Source organism: Perognathus longimembris, chromosome 1 (genome assembly GCF_023159225.1).
Source record: "Perognathus longimembris pacificus isolate PPM17 chromosome 1, ASM2315922v1, whole genome shotgun sequence".
NCBI classification, from domain to species: Eukaryota; Metazoa; Chordata; class Mammalia; order Rodentia; family Heteromyidae; genus Perognathus; species Perognathus longimembris.
This window is the reverse complement of record NC_063161.1, coordinates 90734385-90761155: the sequence shown is the minus strand read 5'-3', so window position 1 is coordinate 90761155 and position 26771 is coordinate 90734385. Positions and strand designations below refer to the sequence as shown.

At 38.9% G+C, this 26771-nt stretch overlaps 1 protein-coding gene and 1 long non-coding RNA gene across 2 annotated transcripts in view; both read right to left on the bottom strand.

Annotated features, from left to right (window-relative positions):
- Window positions 1-26771, bottom strand: part of Gnaq (G protein subunit alpha q) — a 271646-nt gene that overhangs the window by 88153 nt on the left and 156722 nt on the right. The gene's annotated exons all lie outside the window — the stretch shown is intronic.
- LOC125340441 lies at window positions 3676-6673 on the bottom strand. The gene is made up of 2 exons (XR_007208765.1): window positions 4810-6673; window positions 3676-4273 (listed from the first exon to the last, which is right to left on the bottom strand). It is a non-coding gene; the product is annotated as an uncharacterized LOC125340441 (long non-coding RNA).

Sequence of the window (26771 nt, the reverse complement as noted above, 5' to 3'; positions counted from 1 at the left end):
GGTAGACCTTCATAGAAAGTCATATATATATACATATATATGTGTGTATATATATATATATATATGTATGTATATATGTAAAAACCAAGCTTCAGGGCCTTGCACAGAGGTCATAATCTTTCTGGAATGTCCGTGTGAAATCTGACCACACTGTAGCTTCAGTGAAGAAACTTCTGTGTTCCAGAGAACTGAAAATGAAAGGTTCACTTTCCTAGAATCTGGTAAATAAAAGCATGAGAACACCAGGATCAAGTGGTCTTTATTTACCTCAGGGAACACGACAATGTCCCACAAGTAATAACCAATGGGAAATAACCTAAGGAGGATCTTTTCGCTGTACAAAATTAGTGAAGAAATATTCAGAATATGAGTAGAAATAGAGGAGAAAGGACATCCTACATCTCACTGGTAATTATTTTAAAATGAAATAATTATATCATTTGTCACTTTGACTAGGGGCCAAAATTTCAGAAAGATTACAGATATGAATCAACTATGAAAGTTTATTAGGACCAGAGTTAAGAAGCAGATAATTTTCTATAAAAATATAATACCTATACCATGATACTTCTGAGTATGAAAAAGGCCTATCATCTATAGTAATGGTATATATCTCTGAACAATTTACTTATTGACCAGAAAATTGGTTTATTACATTAGTATTATTCAAGAAAATGCATGTATTTAAAAAATGTTTTTAAATTCAAGGTGATTTCTAAAAAGCAAAATTCTCATATGTCAATGTAGACTTAAGGGAAAAAAAACACACAGCAGAAAATACTTTTGTTAGTACCTTCCTATACCTCAGCTGTGTTCTTAGCCATATGTTTCTAATAGAGAGTCCCCAGTGTAATTCAGAAGGCTAATTTTTCCAATACAGATACGCTATAGCAATATACTTTAAAAGTGCATTAACCATTTAGGCTCACAAATGTGACATTTTTTAACTTTCAGACCTTCTCTGCAAACATTAATATATTTAATACAGAAACATTCTCTCTTTAGAGGTTAAGGTACTTAGTAAACTCATGAAAAAATTTAGCTAAATGTTTAAGCTGGTATTTCAATTCTAATACATTCGTGGTAACCAACTTTCTGTGTAAGTTAAAATACTACTCTTTAATAAAGACTTTTTGGAGATCAAACTGATAATTGGTAGAATATTAGAGCTTGTTTGGATATAATCGTGACTGATATGTGAGCCATAAATGATTTCAAGTACATTTAATGCATAGTGTTTCACCAAGATACTATATTCTGTCAAGAACTACATTTGTATCATTACCACAAAGTACTTTTATTTCTAATACTAGCTCATATACATATATATGTGTATATATATATATATTTTTTTTATTTTTTGCCAGTCCTGGGGCTTGAATTCAGAGCCTGGGCACTGTCCCTGGCTTCTTTTTGCTCAAGGCCAGCACTCTACCACTTGAGCCACAGCACCAGTTCTGGCTTTTTTCTATATATGTGGTGCTGAGGAATCAAAGCCAAGGCTTCATGTATGTGAGGTAAGCACTTTACCATTAGGCTATATTCCCAGCCCCGCTTTTAAATATTTTTAAAAGCAAAGCCACTTACTACATTATTCAAAACCATGTTAGACATTTTACTTTATCAATACACATTTCTAAAAGCTTCTTTGATTTCATAAGTTAAGGGGAAAAATTAAACTATTAATTATTTTTAATGAGCACAATCTGTTTGAGTTAACAGATAATAGTCATTACTTTACTTTAAGTACATAAATAAGAACAATTAATGCAGAAGGAAATTCATGTGATCCAAATGAAAAGTCGGGGTTCACACAACAGTATATAAATGAATGACTCCAAACACACATATAGTTTTTGGGCATGATATTCTGAGGCATAAAAATCTAACTCTGAGGTAGGTAAGGTTTCTTTTTCAGACGATCAATGTCTTGTATATTTTGTTTGGTTGATGGAATCACTATGGCTACAAAGGTGGATACTAAATATCGATGGTTTTTATGTAAGTTACACATTCTAGGTGACTTTGAGAAATAAAATTTCATATTTGTTTATTTTGCCAAATGTAGTTCTAAAATTGTTAAAGTTTATTGTGGCCAAAAAAGTTTGTTGTGAAATAAAAGTTTTAATCAAACAATGAAGCAAGTAGGGATACAGACACAATCGTTAATGATAGACCCACTGAAGCAAAAACATTTAGAACACCAGGTTATTCAGCCTTGCTTTCTCTACAAACATTTCACATACACTTGACAAACTTCCCAGCTCCCTGCTGGTCTGATGTTAGTAGGCCTTGCAGCCTATGGCACACCATGAAGGGCTGATACAACAAGCAGCTGGTACAGACAGCAATACCACATGCCTCTCTACTACCTGTGAGACTGAAAGGGGATGACTGTCTTCAGTCATCCTTGAACAACTTTTCTCTACTTGAGCAGGCATGCCAAATTCTGCCCTTGAAAAGGAGATGCAACTAGCTTTGCATCTGGGAAAGATATGGAAAGGGTTCAAACAAGTTTCAGACTTAAGCAAGTGCTTAAGTGAGAGATCTGTTCAATTGCACGGGCAGAATCTGGAAATGAGAAGTAAAGACCTACAGAATCCATCCTGGCTTATTTTAATGTAGCTATTAATACGAACGCTTCATTAGAAAGTGGGAAAACTAGGACACATGCTAAATTGGTGGTATGTTATAACAAGAGGTAGAACCTGCAATATTTGTATCGCAGGAAAACTGGAACTCACTTTCAACCCATATGTGATGAAAACTTGGGCTGGGATAATCGAGCAACCCATAATAAGTGAGACAAAGGTCTGCAAGAGCACTTTTAAAGGGTCAACCTCAGACTCTATACATAAACAGAAAAATCAACAGGGTGTTGATTACAATGGCTCACACCTGTACTCCTAGCTATTCAGAAGACTAAGATCTGAAGATCTCTTTTTTTTTTGGGGGGGGGGGGGGAGGGTGCCAGTCCTGTGGCTTGAACTCAGGGTCGAGGCACTGTCCCTGAGCTTCTTTTGCTCAAGGTTAGCACTCTATCACTTGAGCCACAGTACCACTTCTTGCTTTTTGGTGGTTAGATGGAAATGAGTCTCACAAACTTTCCTGCCAGGGCTGGCTTTGAATCTGGATGCGGAAATGTCAGTCTCCTGAGTTGCTAGGATTACAGGCGTGACCCACCAGTGCCTGGCTACGTATCATGATTTGAAGCTTGCTCAGGCAAAAAAAGTCTGTGAGACTCTGTATCTCCAGTTAATCAGTAAAAGCTGGGCTCGAAGCCTGGCTCAAGTAATAGAGTGCCATCCATGAGAAAACAGCTGAGTCAGAGTATAAGGCCCTAAGTTCAAGCCCTAGTACTAGCAAAAATGAACACACAAAAACTCCAAACTCATAAAAACCAGACACACTGCTTCTCTTGATAAATTTTAAGTTAATAGTCCAAGACTATAGCTAAGTAGATGACCAGCTGCCTCTCGGGTTGTCAGAAATACGGGAGAGTACAGATTTCTTTATGGAAGTGATGTAGATTGCTTGCCCTAACAATGCAAAAACTATGATCTATCAAAGAACAAAGCCTGGCCGGCTTCATGTCACCTGCTTGACCCTGAAATGTTTTGGAGCTTTGCCTGTAGGGTTGGTGTGCTTTTCTTTGTGTAATAAGATGGCTTCTGTGTTCTCTGTACAAAGACCTGAGAATATCTTAGGATCTGATTATTGACAGTGGGACTTTTCTCAGCTTTTTTAGGTAGAACTGTGTTTTGTTTTGATTTTAAGGTGCACCTAAAAACTTCCAGTGTTTTTCCTTTGTCAGCTCTTTTTATATCCTAGGTGCTTGAGTTGGAATACACACCAGTCTCACTAATGGGACCATAGCATGCATTAGAACCAAGGGTAACAACCATGTCAGTTGTTGGGGCTGTTCAGTGGATTCAAACCTGTGGCTCTAGAGCCCAGTACTTGGAGTCCAACCATGCTCCCATTCATTTGCCTTGGAGTTGATGTAACTCTCAGTGTCTGTACCCCTGAAGTGAGGTGATGATAACTTACTTCACAGCACTGTTGTAAAGATATAATGTAATAATCCATACAAAATGGCACACATGTAACAAGCATATGCTAATGGGTCAGTTAACAGGAGCAGGGTGTAGTTTGTACTTCAGGTATGACCTAAGAGGAATGACAGTGAAATATTCTCACCCAATTCTTTGTGTTTGTTGAGACAACCTTTTTGGGGTATCATTTTTGGGGATCTGTTCTGAAAATTATTAAACTGACGTAGTTCCTACCAACATGTTGCAGTACTATCAATTTTATATCTTAAAGAAATGATAGAAAAGTCCTAGATGATAGGTTATACATAAGAATTATAGTGACCATTGGCAATTATTTTATAATCACAATGCTTCTCAGTTAGAAGCATGTTGACTTAAGTAGATTAAAAACAAAAAGGTTTTTCTCTATAGAAAACCTCAAATTCATGGGGTGGGAGAGATGACAGGAGAATGATGCTTCCATCATACTGATCAAGATGCACTGAAATGTTAAATTGAAACTTCTTTGTACAACTACTTAAAGATAATTTTTTTTTTCAGGCAGGAGAGAAAGTTTATTACCGAACTGCTGGCCTGTGGCCGAGGTGATCCATGGCTGGAGAGAAGGTAGAGAAGCTTAAAGATAATTTTTTTCAAGTAACAAAATAGATGCGGGGGAGGGGGAGCCCAAATTCCATCAGGCTGCATCCAACTTAATATTGAATTTACAAAACATGCAAAGTCTACAACCTAATCAAAACCTTGTTTAAGACACCCAAACAGATGTTCATGAGAATGTTACCAGACAGTACATATCCTAATGTGTGCTCTTCCCTTTGAATTCCATGGGCTTCCATGAAAAGCTAATGTGACTGGTAATGGAGCACTGACCAAGAACCAGAGCAAATCAAATTCACTTTCATATCGTCTACCTTCAAAAGGAACTACCAACTTGCATAGCTTTCCTAGGAAGATAAAAATGCACATTTCCCCTATGTGTATTTTTTCTGTATGTCTTCAATTTAATATTTACTTCCTTTTTACTGTGTCATCTGAGCTACCATCCATTTCAGATAACCTTCAGATCTTTACTCCAATGAACCTACATAAAAACTGCCTCTGAGAAGCAAGATAACCTTTCAGTAACCTCTTCTATGCCTGCAAATGAGGAATATCCTCAAGAGCACAAGAGGATTACTTCTTCCCTTCTCCTGTTTCTATGGGTACCATTTACATACACTTTAAATATCTTAAGACCCTTTTTATAGGCAGTAGGAAATATCAGCTGTTCTAGATAGTCAACATCTGTTATTACACCAACCTTTGCTAGGAGAGTAAAAGGAAGAAATTAATCTCTTTCAGTTTAGGCATTAGATGGAGGAGAGAAAGAAAAAGATAAGACAGTGAAGAAATCTGGTATGCTAGTGTGAGGGTTACAATAACTCACTAGTATAGAGAGAAAGAAGTTCTGAATCATTTACCTACCTGAGCTCCCTTTTTTATTTTTCCATATCAATATCAGATTTAAGATGGAGTAATGATTCACAGATTTTAACTTTTTTTCTTATGAAGGGAAAACTTCAAGCAATACTATTACTCAAAACTTCCAGGAGAAACTGGGTGAATAGGTAGTAAATAAAGCACATTTGTCTTACACTTTTGAAGTTAAAACAACAGCAATTTCTAATTGAAGAGCTAAGCTTTTGGAGAAGAAAGGGTATGTGTCAGGACTCAAGTCCCCCAAATCCTATCCATCCACCCACTTATGTCTTTATCCATTCCTCTTATATTCTTTGAAGCACTGATAAGTCTTTTATTACTATTATTACCTATTATGTTATCCTTAAGTAGTTATACAAAGAGGTTTCAATTCAACATGTGAGTTTGTGAACAGGTTGCATTCTGATGAATGTCACCCTTTTCATCAATCTCCCCAGTCCCTCCCCCACTAATAGTCTTCATTGCACACTGTTTGGGTACCAAATAATCTGTTGCCTGGCACTGCTATTTATTTGTACTGGATAGAGATGTACAGGATTTCTAACAGTGCGTTAAAATACTTGTGCATTCCTTGTGCTCTATCACAGTATCAGTGCTAGACAATAAATATTTGCACAACAGAACTGAAGTAGCTTCTCTTCTGATCTTACTTGTCCAAAACATAATCAAACAAGAATGGAGAGAAGAAGATTTAATTACCACTACAGGACAGCCAAAAATCTCCTGCCCAGGAAGGTGAGGGGCCTGGCTAGTGCTATGGGATGACCTGGGACTGGTCTCTTAATCTCTATCTGTTAAGACTTGGCTTGTATAACTGAGTTACTGGACTTGATAATGGATAAGATGCCTTGCCTTTATGATTACATATTAAAATATAAGCTGGGGTGAAATTACAGGATTTAATCAGAAGTACTGCACACTGAAGAAACAGAACACAGCAGGGTGTTAGGCTTTCCTGATTGTGCTCATGCCAGTCTTTGAGGTGCTAGGTAAGAAGCATGCCAGGGATCCTGGGGTCCCTCAAGGAATGTGGGACAGCAGCTACTATGGTATAATTTGTTTTCATTTTTCCCATTACTTTCCTTTTTGGTAGTACTGGGTTTTGAACCAAGGTCCTTGTGCTTGCTACCCTGGTGTGTGACCAGTTGAATCTATCTTCCAGATAGGTTGCTTCTTTTTTTTTTTTTTAATACTAATATTAGGTTACCAGTAGGTAAAGGCTAAATACCAACCTGTAAATAAAAACTTGTAGTTATAAATGAATTAATTTTATTTGAAAGTTGTTGTTTTTTGCTTTTGTTTTATGAGGCAGGGTATCATTATTAGCTCAAGGCTGCCCTAAAACTCATAATCACTCTGCTTCGATTAAATACAGGAATTACAGGTTTTTCTGTGCCTAGCCCAAAGTTATTTTTCTTATAGAAAGGTGACAACTGCCAATAGAACTAGAAATAAATAAAAATGGAAATTCCCAACCATGCTATCAATGTGTTTCTCATTCCTTCTTGTCCTTGTAACTCAACATTTTGTGTTGTGGCTTCTCCACAACAGCCTTAGTTCACTTTGCAGTGAGGAGCCCAAACCACTGAACTGTTCTCTGTGATGTTCAATAGATAAAGAATAAAGGCCAAGAACATACTGAACTACTATCATGGTTTCAAGATGAGAAAAGCTTTATTTTTTGTTCACAATAAAACCCGCTGTGTTCTGCAGCCACAGTAGCTGGACCTTGAGGCCCTCTTGACACCACAATAGTTCCATGTCCTACAGGTAGCCTTGAGGGCTGAATCGGGTAACATTGAAAAGCAGGGAGGGATGTTGTTGACCCTGTACTCAAAAGTGGTGAAGTCTACCAACCAGCAGGTTCTGGAAGCTTGTAATAAAGGAAGCTTTTCAGGGCTCATTGTACACTCATTGATTGACAATCGCCAAGTTAAGAAATCCCAGGTGATCTGTGTGGTGACTTAAATCCCAGGAAGGTTAATAATGTTTTTCAGAACATTAGCATTATCTAGGGATTTTTGAAAAGCACTCTTCAGTCCTTCCTTTCAGGAGGCTATGATTTAACTGGTTGATGAAGTGCCAAGGTAGTTTACACGGAGACCTTGGTCTCTGGAAGTAAGGAAATAATAATCATTCATGGTCAGTAGGAAAAACACTAGCAAAATCTACTTGTTTAATGTGCAAATGAGAAAGATAATATATTGCCTCTCATTTAATGCATAGAATAACCAGGGCACCCTGCTGATAGCTACAGGTGGGACCTAGGAGCTCAGTAGGAGGATCCTTAAGGTAATAAGCTCCTGCATTAATGTCTCCCTAGTTAGGACACCACAGATCACTATCTATTGTGGCAGAATCTCAACAATCATTTATTATGAAAATATTTTGAGCTACACAGTGTTTGTCAGACATGTGGTACTTATAAGAATGGTGTAATTTAAAGGTGAGACAACATATTTTTTTTAAATCTTCTAAAAAAACGCCATGTGTTCCATGGCATAAATATGTTGTATGGGATTTTTTTTTTCGGGGGCGGGGGGCTTTTTGTAACAATGAATGTTTAATCTACCATTCAAGGCCAAACCTGTGTTGTGGAAAGAACATTTAGAAAATGGAGATGTTGGACTCTATGGTCTCCCTTATGGGGAATAATTAGCACAGGTTTAGGCAAGTCACAGCAGAGGATCACAAGAGCCCAATAGCTATACCCTTATGAACACATAAGATGATGCTAAGTGAAATGAACTCCATGTATGGAAACGATTGTTATATCACTGTTGTAACTACTTTCAACATGCTATGTGTAACTGTAGCTTCTATTATTGATGATCTTCTTGTATCCCCTTCCTTTGGTTGTACCTACACTATCTCTGTATCTTATCTGAATATATTGGAAACTGTGTATACTGGTATTAGAACTAGGAAATTGAAAGGGAATACGAAAATCAAGAGACACAGGGTAAAAAAAGACAAACAACTACAAAAGCAATACTTGCAAAACTGTTTGGTGTAAATGAACTGAACAATTCAGGGGGGAAAGGGGAAGGGGGAGGAGGGAGGGGGGAATGAGGGATGAGGTAAAAAACAGTACAAGAAATGTATCCAATGCCTAATGTATGAAACTGTAACCTCTGTATATCAGTTTGATAATAACAATTTAAAAAAGAAGTATATTTGAAAAAAAAAAGAAAATGGAGATGTTTCCATTTGTGATGTGATTTATGCTGTGAAAACCATTGTAAAGTGTTAAGCTAGGGGGGGAAACTACCAATATGTATAAACTTAGGGGGAAAAAACCTTATAAAAGAGTTTTAGGATTTTTTAAAAATCCATTACTTATACATAAAGAAATACCTTTCAGTTAGTTGAAAGAAGAGCTGACTAGGGGCTGGGAATATGGCCTAGTGGCAAGAGTGCTTGCCTCATATACAAGAAGCCCTGGGTTCAATTCCCCAGCACCACATACAGAGAAAACGGCCAGAAGTGGCGCTGTGGCTTGAGTGGCAGAGTACTAGCCTTGAGCAAAAAGAAGCCAGGGACAGTGCTCAGGCCCTGAGTTCAAGCTCCAGGACTGGCAAAAAAAAAAAAAAAAAAAAAAAAAAAGAAGAAGAAGAAGAGCTGACTGACATCAGGCAAAGATGGAAATTTACTAGCAATTTCAGTTAAAAATCTGTGCATGGGCTGGGAATATGGCCTAGTGGCAAGAGTGCTTGCCTCATATACATAAAGCCCTCGGGTTCGATTCCTTAGCACCACATATATAGGAAACGACCAGAAGTGGCGCTGTGGCTCAAGTGGCAGAGTGCTAGCTTTGAGCAAAAAGAAGCCAGGGAAGGTGCTCAGGCCCTGAGTCCAAGGCCCAGGACTGGAAAAAAAAAAAAAAAAAAAAATCTGTGCATAATTGGTGGCAGAATTTAAAATGAAAATCATGATTTAGTAAGCACAGTTAGTAGTTCCTTCCTACTTATTCCATTATAGCTAAATGTGTCATGTAAAGTTCATTTATGAAAGCATAAAAAACTGACTTAAATTGAATTTACAATCAAATCACTGGATTACTGTAGCAAAAATTAAAATGTTTAAAAAAACACTAAAATATTTTATATCACAAATGATTAAAAACTTTATCAAGCTTTTTTTGGTGCTAGGCCTGGACATGATTCTGTTTGTGCTCAGGCTAGCTAGCACTCTACCATTTGAGCCACACAGCTCTACTTCCAGCCTTTTGGTAGTTAATTGGAGACAAGAGTCTCATGGACTGTCCTGCCCAGGCTAGCTTTGAACTATGACCCTCAGATTTCAGCCTCCTTAGTAGTTAGGATTATAGGTATGAGCCACTAGCACCCAGCTTACCAAACGTATTTTGAATGAAAGCCAAAATAACTTTTGTGAGTGCATGATTTAAAAAAAAGTTTTAAAAAGCTTGAACCATAACCAGTTAACAGTCCACTTTACAGAATCAATGGTATGCCTCTCCCAAACCCAAAATGAGTAGAGAAGAGAAGAGAGGAGCCTGTACTGCTGGCAGTAGACATTGATTACCAGGTGTTAGTTGTATCCAAGGGAGAGATAAGGAAACTGGAAATTCTGGAGACAGAGACAGAGAGCTATGAAGAACCTTCTACAAGTCTAATAGAGTTTTGTTTGGAAATCAGGCATAAAGGTTTAATTGCTATAGTAGTCAAGTATACATCTCATTAACTCATAACCTGGAGAGAAGGTTGCCTCATTTTTATTCTCCAAAAGTCCTTTTTCTGCTATAGTTTATATAAAGCAGATAATGAACAAGTACTGTTGACAAAAGCCAACCTTTTTGGTAAAAAAAAGAAACCTGCACCATATACCATAGGACCCAATCCTACTAATGAGACATAAAATCCCCATTCACATCATTGATCATGTTTTCTGACATAATATCTATAATGGCTGGCCACCAGGAAGTGAAAATGTTATTAATTAGTATCACTGGCCTATAAAAAGCCTCAGTGAGATATAATAGCACAATGCAAAAGTACTAGACAGTGTTCTTGAGCATCAGCAGACACCTACTTTAAATGTGTGGGAATTATGTGTCTTATATTTCACAGATTAATATTTGGTTTCATTGTTAGAATTGCATTAACCATCCTGATCTTCATGCTGCATCTGTGAAAATGCCCATGTGATATAAGGAAAATAGTGTACCAAGATGATATCCTATGGAATCCCAGAGATACTGACCCTGTTTTGGTGAGACCTTCCCCCCCTTCCTTCTTTTCCTTAAAGAAAATCCTTAAGGAAATAGATGAGGGACAGGTAATAAATACTCATGAATATTTTATGCATTTACATACATTTTTTGTGTATTTTCTAAGAGTGCCAGGGTCTCATGTGACCTAAACTAGATGTATATAAATTGCTCTTGCCACCTCCGCCCTAAGGATGCATTAACTAGCAGAAGAATCCTCTACTGGCTCAGTGTCAAGTGCTCCTCTCACCTGAGGTGCCTGTGCTCTGGATAACTCTGAGGATAGAGCACATTTAGGTCAAGGACATCTTTTGGAGCGATTTTTACTCCCCATCCCCTACAAAACCTTTACAGCATGAGGATTTCGTGTGTGTGTGTGTGTGTGTGTGTGTGTGTGTGTGCATGCGTGCGAGCAAGAGAGAAGTAGGGCTTGAACTCGGGGCCTTGGCTCCCTTGGCTTGTTTCCTTAAAGTCTGGTGCTCTATCACTTGAGCCACACTTCCACTTCCAGCTTTGGGGTGGTTGGGTGGTTAAAGGCATTTAAGAGTCTTACAGACTTTCTTTCCCAGGCTGCCTTCAAACTATGATCCTCAGATTTCAATCTCCTGTCAGCTTGGTCAAAAAGATAGCAAGGCCTCATCTCAATAAGGTGGAATAGTAGCCCACCTTATAGTCACAGCTACTAGGGAGACTGTTAGTAGAACTGCCAACTGGGCCATCCCTAAGCAAATGTAAGACACCCAATCTAAAATAAGTGAGTAAATGAATTAGAGCCCTAAGGAAAACAGGACTTTAGAAGTGTACCCCAAGTAGCAGAGCCCTTGCCAAGACCCAAGTTCAAACATCAATAACAAAAATAAATAAATATATAAATGAAACCAACTCTTATCCATGCATTTTAATGTTCCCCATGTTGTATCTGTCACATGCATCTGTTCTTTTGCCTGCTAATACAAAATGATGAGAAGTTGGAAAATGAGCGAAGTAAATCCAGGCTAGGTTTCACCTACTAGCATATTTTATTTCTCCTTAAATCCAGATGTTTGGGCACAAAGCTCTTGCTTCAGTTATTCACAAAGCAATGTGGTTTGACAATTATGGTTCTGAATGCAGCTCTACAGAGCTGCACGCATATGCTAAGGTGCCACACTATGGGTGAAAAGAAATGGACATTCACATCTGGAAAAAGGAAGCAGGCATAAGATACCTGCGGTCAAAGCACAGAGTCAGAGAAAACGAGGCACCCACAAGGCTCACATTAAAATACATACTTGGCAAAACACCATGATCTCAGGCATAGCCAAACTTAGGTAACTGGTAGGTATCATCAGTTTTTAAAGTAAACTGTGCAGTTCCCAGCCTTGTAACTATTCTTCCTCTAGTATATTATTTATGTGCCACCTCTGGAATATCATGTGCTTTATTCTACTGAGCATCTATTTAAGCACTCATTTTGTGTACAGAACATTAGGAGATAGCAAGATGAAAATAGTCACAAAGAAAGCTATAGAAACAAATGGGAGGAACCTGGAGAGAAACAAGGGGTTACCCAAATCAAATGAACATTCTTTAAAAATATGCAAGTCTACCTGGTAGTTATTCATACATTTACTTCAACACTGAAGTCCAACATGCCTCAGAGCAGGAAACTAGGCTAGTGAGGTCACCTTGTGCAGTTATCAGGTTATTCCTTGCACCCAGTCCACAGCCAAGGAGAGAAGAGGAAGTGAAACCAGCTGCAGGCTGCTGGTTGGGCACGCATGGCTCTGGGTACATATAGGAAGGCTGGCTGTTTCATGCAATGTCAAAGCTCATGTTAAGTACAGGCCAGCAGAAACTGGAGCAAATGAACCACTCTAAGACATGTCTGACTTCAATTACTATCTATAGTGTGTATAACAACAGGAGGACTAATCCTATACTGTTGGTGCTACTGAGTCTTGACCTTATGCTTGACTTTTTCCTGAAGGGTAGCAACCATCCCACTGACAGGTCAATTGGCAACAGATACTCCCTAAGTTGGGACTAAATGCCTATGTTTCAGGTACCTGTCTGGCTCAGACAAAATCAGTCACAAATAGGTTGGTGCTTAACCACAATAGGTTAACAAGTCCCCAGTGCTTGGGATAGGCTGGTCCTCTTGCTGGTTAGGATCATCTGGCCCATACCTCTGTGGTCATCTACAGATGTGGAATGTTTCCCAAGTTTACAAATTAGAAGCAAATTTCTTTAGATGTCAAGCTGAAGACAAGCTGGGAATTGGCCTGGGCACAGATAGTCCATGCCTGTCATCCTAGCTGCTCAAAAAGCTGAGATTTGGAGGGTTGATGCTTAAGTCCAGACTAGGAAGAAAAGTCTGGGAGATTCCAACTCCAAAGTAACCAGTAAGAAGCTGAGCTGGAGGCATTGCTCAAGTGTCAGTTGAGCAAGCCAAGAGGAGTGAATGTGAGGCCCTGAGTTCAAAACTACTACTGAAAAACAACACAAAACAACAAAAACTGGGGATGATGAAATTTCCAGAACATTTCACAGTGAACAGAGCTACGGTTCCCAACAGCAAGGAAGCAAGTCAGTCCCCTTTCCTCTTTGAGCATTGAGTCTCACATCACAGGTTTACCTTTAACCCTGCATTTTATTGCTAACAAGGCAATTTGCCCAATAAGGCAAATGTCAAATGCTTCGAATAAATCCTAGAGCTGCCACCTTTTTTCTTTTGTAAAAACAGACTCTCTACAAGGAAAATCTGACCTAATAGTTAAAATATGAAATACTTGGCTGTTCTAGAAAAAAAAATGCTTTCTTCCAACATCTAGGCAAAGACAGTTTCCAAAATTCTTACAGTCAGAAAAAATTAAAACCACATGGGAAATTGTGTTGTTGGTTTTTTTTTTAACACAGAAGAAAACATTTTAAAATGTATACTAATACATTCAGAACTTGGACCTTAGCTACTAATGAAAGTTGTCAGTTTTTGAAATTGAATGTCAGAATTCTGTGTTAAAATTCAAATTCCGTAAGTAGTACAAATTGCACAGTGTTGACTTGGTGTGACACTACAATTATACATTGTAGCTGCTGACAGAGTGAGGGCATTCTGATGGTGGGAAACGCACTTAAATTATTTTATACTTCCTCTTTTTGCTCTCCTAAACCTTATAACTATTTTGAAAACAAAATACTGGCTACTGAATGATATACAACATAAATTCTTCTCTAAAAGTGATACAGTGCTTTTTAAAATGCCTTTATTTAAAGTTTATAATTTTGACTAGGTATAATTTCCTATCTTTAGGGTGACTTCAATTGCAACTCTATAGTATGAACAGTTTGTGGAAAAGCATTTTGAAACTGCAGAGTATTCTTCCAAATCCACCATGACTCCATCTATTTTTTTTTAACAAGATGATGCAGAGCTCCAGCTACATAATTAACCAAATTTAATGCACCAAATTCTGCAGCCCAGGTTGGCTTAGAAAGAGTTACTGTTAACTTTGAAGATGATGGTTGCAATGATGTAGAATGTCCTGAGGCAAGGTGGCTCTAGCACAGAGGCTGGCAGGAGCTGCCTGTGGACACTGCAAAGTTAGTGACTTCTGTCATTCCAACAAGATTGACAAGATCTTCTTTCCTGTGTTCCTGGTAGGAAGAACAATTCTTCAAATGGACAAATACCCACAGTTCACGTTCAGTCTGCCTTTGATGGCTCTCTCTCTTACTTGCAATCTGATAGAATGGCAATAGGGAAGATTTACCTTTAGGTTCTTGAATTGATTTGAGTTTACTCAGGGGTACAGAAAAGGTGTGATGGTGCATGCTAATAACATGTATTTGGGGGAAATCCAGGGATCAGACATGAGGTCTTGAACACACTAAGCATGCCCTGTGTCACTGAGCTCCAACACTCAGCTGGGTGTTCATTTTAGATGATTAAGCTGAAGATGGTAATACTAAGTCACTGGTATAGTGAGATGTTTCAAAAAAATGAATGCAGAATAAGTTTTCAGTAAGACAGTTTTAAGGTAGTTTTGTTTTAGAAAAAGAAACAAAAAGCAAATAAAGGAAGTAAATATCTTTGAGATCCGAACACGAACGGTTGTAAACTTACAGCTAAAATAACCAATGGTGGCAGGTACCTCTGGTGAATTACAACTGAGTAGAGGAGTTGGATAGAAGCCATCACAGAGGCAAACTCTTTCCTATAGTTTTTCTCTTAAATACCCATATGACCTGATCTCCACCACAGAGGTTCCCTGGATCCATCAAAGCTGTTTCCTTTAATCTCAAGAGTATCCAATATTCATTCTGGCACCTATGATACAACTTGGTCAAATTATAGAAGTCAGTTCAGAGACAGTAAGAACGTAGTAGGATTTCTTACAGTGAACTTTCATGCAGATTCTCTAGAGCAGAGAGAAAAACATCATTATTTGGGCACTGCTATTCTACTTGGCTCAATCTGTTTCATTTCTTCTTTTAAATTATATACAACCCTCTAGGCAGACAAGGCAAAGCAGACTGTGGGGATTCAAGTCCTATTAGCCTTAGTCTTCAGTACCAATGTCTACACAGTACACAGTACACAGGGAAGCCAGTAAAGACTCCAGCAAACAGGAGGGCACCAACCATAATCAAAATGATACATCTAGAATGGTAAGATGTTTGAGGAAGTTCAAACTGAAGAACTTCTACTGAGTCAATCCTGTATTTACTAAATCTAGCAGCATGTATTCAAGATATAAGCTACAATAGATCATTTGTATATACATTAGTACTTATAAACTGTATCCATTTAAACTAGTTGCAATTTCTGGATATATACAAGTAAACAGATTGTAGAGTATGTTGTTATCATTTTGATAGTACAAAAATAGCAATACGATCATCACATATTAAAAGGTGGATAAAGGAGAGGAAAATAAATAGAAATGTGACAAATTAAAACAAACAATCCTGAAAAATTATTTCAATATCCAAATTATGCTTTCTGTAATCTTTAAACTTCAGATACAGGAGAAACTTTTAGGAACTAACTTCCTTTATGAAAAGCAGTTATCTGAAGTTCAGGAGCTTTACTTCAGCATCTCAATTCTTTCCCATTACTTGTTAGGGCAAAAAAAAATTATAAATGCAGTATTGATACTTTAAAAATGTTAAGTTAGTTTTAGTTAGTTTTTCTCTACCCATCTGGAATGATATTCACCAAATGCTAATGACAGGTGTTTTCAGGACTAGGATTCTGAGTGACTTTGTGAACTATGTGTTAAACAAAACTAGAAGTAAAACTTGATTAATAAAGATCTATAATAGCTTTGTTTAGGTGGTCTACACAATTTCACTTTATCTAATAGCCTCAATTTTTAGAGTAAAGGGGGAAAGCCACCTCAATACTGCTTTATTTCATATACACACTCATTAGCTTGTGTGGCACTAAGATCATCACAGAAAAATTGAAATGTCAGCATTCTGTCACTAACCAAAAAAAATGAGAAAATTAACTTATCAGTTTTGAAGTTCCTTGTTGAGCATAGATTGCTCCTATGGCAAGTCAGAAGATCCCAGCAAGGGCACATGGTAGAGCAAAAGCACTTATTTTAGCACCAAGAAACAAAAATGAGGGCACAGGAGACAAGGAGCTCAAAATACTTCAAATAGGCATGCTCCAATGACCTGTGGTCCTCACTCTAGATCTCACATCTCAAAATGTTTATCCTAATAGTGCCACCCTAGTGGCTAACTCTTTGGGACTGCATGGAAAATACAAAATACACAAACTATAGCAATTAAAAACGATAAGTTCTGTTCTTCAGAGATCACTATGCCTCTCAACTTTATCCAGACAGTACAAGCTACCTGGTATTCAAATTAGAGAAAAAAGGGGAAGGAAAGGAGTTTGAAACTCAAAATTACAGTCTTTGTGCTCAGGGTAAACTGTGAATAGAGGCCCTATTTGACTTTAAACATAGGTTGAGTATTCCTTATCTGAAATGCTTGGGGACAGAAGAATTTGGATTTTTATCAGATTTTGAGATTATCTTAGGGATAAGACCTAAGTCTAAACACAAAACTCATTTATTTATATTTTTGATACATACTTCAAACAAAGAACCCAAATGACATTTTTACATACTATTCTACTCATGAAACCTTACATGGCATGGAACTTTCCACTTGTGGTTCCCTGTCAGCATGCAAAAAGGTTTTGGATTTGGGAACATTTCAGATTTCTGATTCTTGACATATAGGTTTCCTGTAAGAGTTCTCTCCCAGCACTTATCGCCCTGAGGTACTGAAGTCTCTAGTAGCAGACTCATGTAATACTTCACTGTCCCTTCACCTGTGCCAAAACTTGAATAAGAGAGGGCCAACGGGCAGCTAGGTTTGATGGCTAAAGGCAGCTCTGCTTTATTTGAAGGAAGCATATGATTAGGTTTTGGTATGGCACAAGTTTTTCCCCTATAACTGTCTTAGTACAGAGTTAGGTTAAAAACCTGAATTTAATCCTTATCTTGTTTAAGAAAGAGCTGAAAAAATGCACAAAACTATGTATTTATCCTAAGAACATTAACCTCAAAATGACTTGCCTAATTCTATTACATTCCTGTGTCCAAAGTTACAATGACCAAGAGCTTTGTTTTTTAACACTCTGAGATTTCTGAGAAGGCCAAGTTCAACGTTTGACTGTCAGTTTTATTTTCTCCACTAGCAACTGGAGAGTGTAACCTTTCCAAATGACTCAGTGATTCATCTTTAATTCATTTTTCCTGTCTGGGAACCAGGACATTTTTCTCTGCAAATGCTCAAGTAGATCATATTTCTCTTTTTGTTTTTTTAAAGAAAATGTTACGTTTCTTCCTTTGCCATTTTGGATGTATAGTGCACTTTTTAAATGGTTGACTAAGTAATGGTGTTGTGTTTTTTTTTAACACATAGCCAGGTGATATGAAAGAATTTACATACTTCTAATGGAGCATTGCTTTCCTTAAAACAAAAACAAAGCAAAATAAAACCCACAAACAGACTAGCATATAAGTATCTGCAAGCTCTTGGATTAGGTGTTAAGTGCAGATAAGTACACCTGGTTGCATGTACTATGTATAAGTCTATGAAATACTTTAAAACAAAGAAAAGAAGAATAGGAAAGGGGAATTATCACCTTCCCTCTACTGATTTGATAGTGTAGGTCATTAGAATGTGCTGGTCTCAATGGCAGGGGAGATTTGCCTTTGAGCTTAGGGGCACAATTCATATCATCCTTTTCCTTCAGAAAGGGTAATGGAGAGGGGAGTGAAGGAGGCAGGCAGGAAAGCAGGACAGTAAAGCTGCCCTTGGGCACCACAGGGGAGCATTAACTACACAGTGGTGCTGTGGAGAAATTCTGTTTTTGCCCATGGCTGAGCCCAGGCTATTACATGTGGATCCCAGACATTATGCTTCATGTATTCATGTCTCAACACCACCCCCCCCCAAAAAAAATCCCCAAATCTCAGCCCAACCAAATCAGTTCAAAGCACAGACACACAAAAAGAATTTTCAATATTTTCTGCCCATTATGGGAGTTTATGTTGACCTACTAAGAGACAGAGAGAGAGGGAGAGGGAGAGGATAAGAGAGGAGAGGGAGGGGGAGGGAGAGGAAAAGAGAGGAAGGGGGAAGGGAGAGAGAGAGAGAGACCCTCACAACTTGCTATGCATAACACATGCATTTTCTTTCTTAACTACTTTGTGGTGAGAGAGTGGCATTCAAAATAGACACTGGAAATATTCAAGTAAAAATTATCCAGCATCTCACTGGCTCCTCTGGCATCAAATTTTGCATTGACACTTCCTGCAAGGACAAATAGGAAGAAGAAAAAGCCCAGAATCCTCTGCATATATTTAAAACAGCATGGCCACAGGGCACTGATTGGCAAGGAAACAATCAGCATTCTATAATTTCCTCATAATAAACTGGGCAAAATCACTGCAATTTGAAATAACTTTCTTTCAGGTATGTTTCTCAGAGTAGGCATAATATTTTATTCTAATGTTCCTTTTTTCTCTTTGCTTCCAACTTACTTGCATCCTAGAATTTATGTATCAAAGTTGGGGTTGGGGATATGGCTTAGTGGCAAGAGTGCTTGCCTCGTATACATGAGGCCCTGGGTTTGATTCCCCAGCACCACATATACAGAAAATGGCCGGAAGGGGTGCTGTGGCTCAAGTGGCAGAGTGCTAGCTTTGAGCAAGAAGAAGCCAGGGACAGTGCTCAGGTCCTGAGTCCAAGCCCCAGGACTGGCCAAAAAAAAAAAAAAAAAAAAAAAAAGAAAAAAAGAAAGAAATTCATAATAGTTATTATTTATTATTTGTTGTTAGGTATATCAGGGTTGATCCCTTGATAAATTATTTAACATTATAAGTAATTAGACACATCAGAAAAACAAAAAAGCCAAAAACAGATAACATACACATCTTTTGTGTGTATGGCAATGATGCTGTCCATGAGCTTTTTCTTTTGTGCTTATGGTTAATGTTTTATTACCTGATCCCCAGCTTCATTTTCAGCTTTTTTGGTTATTAACTGGAGATAAGAGTCTCATAGACTTTCCTGCCAGGGCTGGTTTTTGAACCTTGGTCCTCAGTTCTCAGCCTCCTGCGTAGCTAGGATTATTGAGTAAGCCACCAGTACCCAGCAGCATGTAAATCTTTTAAAAAATACAGTTGGGGACTGGTAAGCCTTCTAACATGATCATTATTATATGAACCTCACTGACTAGACACCATTCTCAACACTGGAATTTTATTTCTTAAAACAAGGAGAAACTGAGCCATTGGTAAGTTCTTGGCAAGACTGCTCAGTGCTTCTGTGGCAAAGCAATGATACGCTGTTGTGTACTTCAAGGTGGGAGTGCCCTCTACTGCCTTAAACACCAGCTTCAGTTGTCTTTATCATAAGACAAATTATTAACAAAGAAAATACCCTTTTTAATTATTTGCAGGTATACAGCTGACCAATCATGTAATGAAAGTTTAGTTTTTGATACATTGTACTCCACTAAGGGGAACTGTCTGGCACAAGACATTTTATCAAGTTGAACTCCTACTATCTTTCCTTCCATAGAGAGGTATCCTGAGAACTTTGCCACCTGCAGCTTTTGTCTGGCTTTCCTCAATTCTAACCCCAGGTGTCTATAAGGAAGGACCACAGGATGTGCTGCTAGTCTTGTACCAGGACAGGAGACAGAGCCCAGACCACAGGAGTTGAAATGCAGTGAGGAAAGCTCAAGTGAAACCACCACTGAGTTCCTGTTTTATGGTCTGATTGGTCCCAAGAGCACAGTGTGACCAGAAGGGTACAAACTCAACAAGTAACATTCTTTGTCTAAGAAAATGAATCTGGTTCTCATGAAAACCAGTTCAGACAAGCTACGAGGTAGAATATTTGGGGATAGAAACCTACCTTCTTTTAAAGAAAAGAGATTTTTGCAATCTGGATTTCTAAGTGCTATATTTTGGAGACGCATTGTTGAAGACTACCTGGAAAGAAAGGTAAATAAGGAACTGCATGTTATCGTACCTAATAGTATGTTTTCAAAGCCAGGGAGGCTGAGACACTGGGGCATTCACCTGATTCCTCTCATCCTCCTCACCCCAAGGCCTTGGGATTTTCCTGTCTTAGTGCACAGCCCTTCTGCAGTACTGCGGAGCTCAAGAGGTTCTAATGAATACATGCTTTTGATGAACACATGCTTCTTTGTGAGGCCTTGATGGGTGAGGCCTTCTGCCAGGTCCTAGCATTCTAGAGGGAAGCTCAACCCATTACAAGATGCACCATATGTACTTTTAACAATATAAGTAAGATCAAAGCTAAAGTATGCCCCATCCCTTTCTATCTCAGTCCTTCCACCACTACTGAGTGGGCTCAATGGCAGACAGCAAAAGCTTTGGGCTCCAATATTTTTACTGTGGATATGTGTACAAAGAAATATGTAGAAACACACAACACACATCTTGATTAAAGTATATGTAATCTTCATACATCTTTCTCTTATGTATCATTGCGATTTTAGTAATACAATTTGAAAGAGTTAAAAACACTGGATTTTACTAAGGTTAGACATCATTATCTAAGATCCATATAGCCCATCCTTGAAATCAATGTATCACTAAAACAAAATATGAGATCATCTCCCTGATCCTCTTTCTGGTTGGCTTTCCTCCCTCAAAGAGGAGGAATGAGCCATGCCAACATCAGGGAAAAAAACAGTTACAGGCAGAAGGGGGGGGGGGGGTGCTGTTCCAGGGACAAAGCAGAAGCTGTGGAGGCTGGGACTGAGTCAATGTGAATGTTAATTTGAGAGATTCAGGTCCTTTCAAGGCTGGCCTGGTTTCACTGGGAGGTCAAAGTCTTTTAAAGGGTGTCTCTTTATTCTCCAGCAAGAACCTCACCAAAGTGATTCCCAAATAACTGGGGAAAGATTTTGTTGTTAGTGGAAGACATCAGTTCTAACAGCTTGGATAACAGTCAGTAAAGTGTAGTTGAGCAGAAGCATGTGTGGAAAGACGGATGAGAACCTCCTGCATGTAATAGTTTGGTACTTTCCCCCTATGAAGTCAAAGGAAATTGCTGTAGGTAAACCAGGTATAGGTAATCTATGAGGAATCTGAAAGTCTGCTAATAAACTATCATGTGGTACAGGTCACTATGTGATTTCTTTTCGCAGAATTTAAACAGTCAGTCTCGTGGACATGTTTTCTAAAGGGGGCTGTGGCATGCTTATTTTTTTTTTTTTTTTTTTTTTGGCCAGTCCTGGGCCTTGGACTCAGGGCCTAAGCACTGACTGTCCCTGGCTTCTTCCCGCTCAAGGCTAGCACTCTGCCACTTTGAGCCACAGCGCCGCTTCTGGCCGTTTTCTGTATATGTGGTGCTGGGGAATCGAACCTAGGGCCTCGGGTATACCGAGGCAGGCACTCTTGCCACTAGGCTATATCCCCAGCCCAGTGTGGCATGCTTATTCACCAGACTTAAGCCAGCTAAAACTGAGCTTCCATTTGCTGTCCCACCTCAGGGAGGCTCAGAGGGCTCCTTTATGTGGCCCCCTGATCATACCAGGATCTCCTCGCAATCTAGCACATTCTGGTTTCAACCATATCCCACCATTCTAGCAGAGTACAAGCCATGCCAAATCACTCTCTTACAACCTGCTGAAGAGCCACTAAACACAGGTTATTGTGACAATCTATTCCCCAGCAGTTATCACACTAACAGTCGACAAGCATTTGCCTAGCAGAGGACAACAAAATCTACCAAGTCTCACTTCTAAAATAATGATCCTACTCCTAGGCAAGAGGCTAAGGCCAAAGCAAACTGAAAAACATTTACCTTCTTCCTCAATGGCCCCAGACACTCTGCACCCTTCCACTACTAAAAATCTAGGTTACATTCAACTATCTCCAGGTGGCATATGTGTTTTAAACAGAAATAAATTCATAGGAATAAACTACCTAACAAAAATAAGTTCTAATTGGAAAATGCCAAGCTTTAAAAAGCTGCAAAGTGACAAATCCCTAATATTTGGAAAAATCACACATTTTAGAATGAAATATAAAATAGAAGATGTGAATTAACTTCAATATACCTCTTCAATATATCTATGTGACTTTGGGCAAGTAACTTAACAGCTCAGAATCTGTTTTTAATGTGTGTGGTGGTACATACCTGTAATCCCAGAACTCAGGAGGCTGAAGCAGGAGGATCATCAGTTTGAGGCACATGTGAACTACATAGCAATATCTTGTCTCAAAAAATATATAAACCTCTAAAATAATATTCATTGAAATTTTTATTTTAGTTTTAAACAAGCAAAAAACTACAGGGATTATATAAATTACTATACAGGAAAACAAAAGATTTTTCTAACACAAATCTTTTCAGTGTTTTAACACTGAGACTTGTTGGAAACATAACCCACAGAACTAGAAGTTTTAAGTCAATGTATTTTTTTTGTAGGAGTTCTTGGTTCTGCTGCTTGTCAATATCTCTAAAATGATATTTTACATTTCTCTCTCCACTGGAAATGTCTGTGTGGTTCTTATAGCAAGGCAGTGGCAAGTGTCAGAAGCAACTGATGGACATAAGCTAGAGCTGGGCCTTCCTTTTTTTTTTTTTTTTTTTTTGGCCAGTCCTGGGCCTTGGACTCAGGGCCTGAGCACTGTCCCTGGCTTCTTCCCGCTCAAGGCTAGCACTCTGCCACTTGAGCCACAGCGCCGCTTCTGGCCGTTTTCTGTATATGTGGTGCTGGGGAATCGAACCTAGGGCCTCGTGTATCTGAGGCAGGCACTCTTGCCACTAGGCTATATCCCCAGCCCCTGGGCCTTCCTTTTTTAAACAAAATTTTTGGAGGTAAATTCCTTCAGTGTATTGTTTCAGTATAAATTTGAAATAGGATAATGGAAATTCCTCACAATCTACCTGGCATCAAGAACAAATGTACACTAAAGTGGTAAATACACATACAATATGCTAGAAAGCCTACAGAGTTCTTTTATGGCTATTTTTTAAAAAGCAATTTCCTCTGGGTAGAGTTGCGTCCTCACATGAACCCCCAAAGTTACTTACAGGATATAATTTCAAGTCTACTGTGTAATTACATGGCTTGTATCTACCCTCCTCACATAGTCTCACAGCTATCGCTGTAATCAGGAGGATAACCTCCTTATCCAGAAGCAAGGACTGTGATCATACAAGTCATAAGTGATTTGGAATGGACATAGGGTATGTGGCTCCTTAGCAAGTCTATGACTAGTGCCTGTAACAGAAGAGCAAAGTTGTGTGCTTGGAGAGGGAGCTCAGTTAGCAGTAGATAAAGGGAAAAGGATTAAGTGGCACTACAGAGTTGGGCAGGAAGGAGGCAGAGACCAATAGTCAAGCAGTGCTTGGCTATGTATCCTTTAGGAAATGATGCATACATCACAAACATTCTACCTTCTGAGGAAGAATACTCAACCAGCTGTTCTGTTGGCAAAATGCATTTTGGCTATACTTTTGAACATTGCAACGAAGAAATGCCCTATTAAAACTCAGATTTTTGTCTTTTGAAAAAATTAGGAGAGCATGACAAGTTAGGATCTACAATGGCACAGGACAGGAACTAACTATATGACACCACAGCAGCTGCCCTCTTCCTAGGGATATAAACTTTCCAGTCTGTCCTACCTGTGCCACTCAGCTGTAGAGTGGCAGAGACTGGGCTGTTTTTGCCCAACTAGAAGAACAAACTGGTTGAGAAAGATTGGTTGTAATACTGAAGTAGGAAAATAAGAACAAACTGGAAAGGCAATATCGATTATGTGATTGATCAAAAACAATTGAACAACCCCTGGTAGGTGCAGAAGACCACTAAAAGTATGAAACAGACAACTGCTTAGAAGGGCAATGTAGGTTATAGAGGAGGCAGAGGATGGCTGAATTGTTTATCATGTTATTCTTCTCTTAAAGAGGACAAAATACAGCAGAAAGTAAAGTACCATGTCTCTTAACCTAAATAAAGTGGACAGAGCTTTTTCTTTGATTATTCCTCCTGTGGGGATGACATCTTAGAACCTAATGTTTTTATAAATAACATTTTTTGATGTTTTAGGATTAGCAAAGCACTTTCACATACATTTTCTTTCATCTGGTCCTCAACCGACATTCTATTAGCCAGAGTAGACAAACATTACTGCATTCTGTCGTGGGTGAGGAAGCTGAGGCCCAGAACTCTGCCAGGATATAATTCAGATGAGACTGGACTTTTTTGCCAATAAAATTCATAGCCTTTCCACCTCTCAACAGCAACCCATCCTGTCTTGAAAGGAACACTGCACCCGCTCCAACTTTTCTGGAACTGCAGTTGCTGAGACAACACGAGCACCAGAGAGTGATACAAAAGATTTTTCCCTTACTAGGATAATATTTCCCTGAGTAAATTCATCCATGAAGACTCAGATGGCTAGGAGTTGTTCAGCCTGTAAGGCAGTGGTCAGTTCTGTCTAGAAACATCCCTTATTTGTTCACAAAAGTTCTGCAAATATTTTGGCAAATAAATTCAGAAGGCCAGAAACACTAATTATTAGGCAGAGACAAACCCATAGTAATAAAATAAACAGCAAAGTGCCTTTTCAGCGCTGCTATTCAATGTGCCTTCCTGTTGCCAATGCCACAAAAAACAAGATGGGAATGGCCTGGAGGAGATGGGAAAGGAAATGACTCCTTTAAAGACCATGTCCTGTGGGCAGCATGTTGCCTTATGATTTGCTATAACAGATATCAAAAAGGAAGGGTGGGTAGAATTTGCAGGGAAAGAAAACTGGTTTTTAAAAATGGGAGTTCCTTAAGAACACTGTTAAGGTGTGGTCCTTACTATAAGTTCTTTAATGATGAACTTAAAAAAAAAGCTTGGCCAAGAGGAATGTTGAGATTAAAATAAGAATTTGTCCTCCCCCCTAAAAAGGTTGCCAGTATGTGTGAAACCAGGTTGTTGTCAGAAGAAAACCCTGTGTAGATCCCTCCACTTAGGGATGTCTTCATGCCTTGCATACAGGTACACTTGGTGAAGGTCACCGTGGAACTTGAATGCAGTGGACATTCTGCTTACCAATCTATGTGCTTATTTGGCTAGCAAGAAGCACCTTTACATAATTTGTCTGGCCAAGAGGCAGATGACTTTTCTTCCTTTGTATTCAGGCATTCTATGTGCTAGTAGTAGCCATGGGTTCAGCTATGCCCATTTCAGGATCTGTCCCTTCAAGCCCATGTCATTGTATGTGTTCAGCAACATAGACAAAGTAGGTGCCTTGAATTTGAGAACCAGACTTGTAGGACCTTGACAAATCAGGTAGGATATTTTTTTTCTCTCTGTCTTTGAAGCTACTGTCAAAATACTAATCAAAATTCTTTCTCCAATGTGGTCAAATAATATTCTTTACAGAGCTTTCCCATATATTAACACTACCTTCTGGCTCCTCATATAAACATAAAGTGAATAATGAAGATTATGAGTTCAATGATGAGCTAAGAGGCTAAGGACTTGCAGGTCTACTTGAACACAGAGGGCAACTTCCACTTTCCAAGCAAATCTCCCACTCTCAGGTATAAACTCAAACCACTATCACAATCACAAAGCTATTTAACTGGAGTCTTATGGTGCAACTCTTCTAATATGCAACTCACTGCTGGTATCTCAGAGGCAGCATTTCAAACCCCAAATTGGCTTGTTTCCCCTGACAGACTGCTGGGATACAGATTTCTAGCCAACTGTAGAAAAACTGGCAGCTCACTACCTCTGCCAGAGTTGGCTTAGCCAGGGCAATGCCGGAACAACTGGTCTCATTGCCTTCTGAGATGACAATTAATTAGTGTGGTGGAAATCAGGAACAGTCTACCCAGGCAGTGGAGCCTGTGCCTGTATGAAGGTTGTGGCATTGGCCCCTCACCAGAGCCAATGCCTGCATCACAAGTTGGACTGTGGATAGTTTCTGGACTCCCTTAAGGCACTCTGGATGGGGCCTGGAAAGGGAATAACTTCCACAGAGCTCTTTGCTCGGGAAAGAGAAAATGAACGCTAGTACTATGAAAGATCTAACTAGGAAGCAGAGATAAAATATTTCACATTCAAATGCCATGATGTGACAGAAGACATCATTCTAAACATCATAAAGGGAGAAAGAACAACGTTTCATTGAGAAGTGCTCTGAGTGTGGAATGAAGAAGAATGTGTAGTGACAGGAATCCAGTCCCATTGAGGAAAATTGGAGCACAGTGACAACATCCACAGCAAGCTTTATTAGGAACAAGTACCAAGCACATTGCTCAACATGCTGTGAATGAGAACGCATGAGTCACAGGACAGCACCCCCCACTTGTTCTGGCCGACAGCAAAGGACATCACTTATTTAACTGCAGAAGAGGTTGACTGATGATTCCCAAGGGTTTTCCAGAAAGGAACATAACATCTCACTACAGGAATGAGTGAATTAAAACACACTCAAAAC